Below are 1,470 nucleotides of genomic sequence, written 5' to 3'. Positions count from 1 at the left end.
ATCCCACCCTCTCCCTCTCCCTCAGAGTCCAAAAGACTGTTCTATACATCTGTGTCTCTTTTGCTGTCTCACATACAGGGTTATCGTTACCATCTTTCTAAATTCCATATATACGCATTAGTATACTGTATTGGTGTTTTTCTTTCTGGCTTACTTCACTCTGTATAATTAGCTCCAGTTTCATCCACCTCATTAGAACGGATTCAAATGTGTTCTTTTTAATGGCTGAGTAATATTCCATTGTGTATATGTACCACTGCTTTCTTATCCATTCATCTGCTGATGGACATCTAGGTTGCTTCCATGTCCTGGCTATTATAAACAGCGCCAGCAGCCATATTATTAAAGATGTTGGGCAATTATTTCATGCTTACATTGGGACAAGCCATTTTAGTGGTATGCAGAATTACTTAACAACATCAAAATTGGGTGACCTCATTTTTATCTTATTTTGTTGTAATTGCCATTGGAAATAAATATATGAATACAAGCTCTGGAATTTCATTAAATCTAAAAAGAGGCCTCCAGAGTCCAGTACATTGCTTGCTGCCAGAGATCAAAGCCCGGTCCTGAGTCCCTGATTCTAATGATTTAATCAAGTGAGCATTGTGTCTGTTCTGTCTCACTTGAAAAGGATTAAAGCACCATAAACCTGTGTGACTGTGTATTTTATTATTATAAAAGCTTCAATAACACACGGATCCCTCTTTCTTATGGATTATGGATGTTTAAGTAACTTAGTAATAGGATTGGAGAATGAGTTAACTAATTCTTTGTGAAGGCAGAGGAAGTAATGGGAAAAAATTTCCTTAATCCCATCAATATTTACTCTTGGTAGATACTCTGTTGGAGAACGACAGGCAGGATAGGTCATTTTTGGGGGGGAGGCTGTAGGTAAGCAGGGTGAATGAGAGAAGATTGTCACTGGCTGGTCATTTATCCAGCCACTCTTTCTTGAGTGCTTGTTTTGTGCCAGATACCATGCTCGACACTGGATACAGAGGTGAATTAACCACAGCCCTGTCCTTCCAGGAGCACAAAGTCAAATGGAGGGATTGAGGTTTTCAAAGTGCACCCTACCAGCCTGGAAAACCTGAATTCACTTTGGTTGTGTAACACCCACAGTGACTGCAGCAGTAGTGGTGGTGGCAGCAACAAGAACAATTATTATCTGAGCCTTTCACTACATGACAGTCTCTATAACCAGAACTTTATATACAATATTCTAATCTTTAAAGCAATCACTTACTTAAAAATTAGGTGTTATTAGCACTTTCTACGTAGACTAGATTTAGTGAAGTAAAGTGAAAGTCACTCAGTCATGTCTGACACTCCGTGACCCCATAGGCGGTAGTCCATGGAATTCTCCAGGCCGGAATACTGGAGGGGGTAGCCTTTCCCTTCTCCAGGGGATCTTCACAACCCAGGGATCGAACCCAGGTTTTCTGCATTGCAGGCAGATTCTTTACC

This window comes from Budorcas taxicolor, chromosome 11 (assembly GCF_023091745.1).
Source record: "Budorcas taxicolor isolate Tak-1 chromosome 11, Takin1.1, whole genome shotgun sequence".
NCBI classification, from domain to species: Eukaryota; Metazoa; Chordata; class Mammalia; order Artiodactyla; family Bovidae; genus Budorcas; species Budorcas taxicolor.
The sequence above is the reverse complement of the archived record's forward strand: the minus strand, read 5'-3'. Positions refer to the sequence as shown.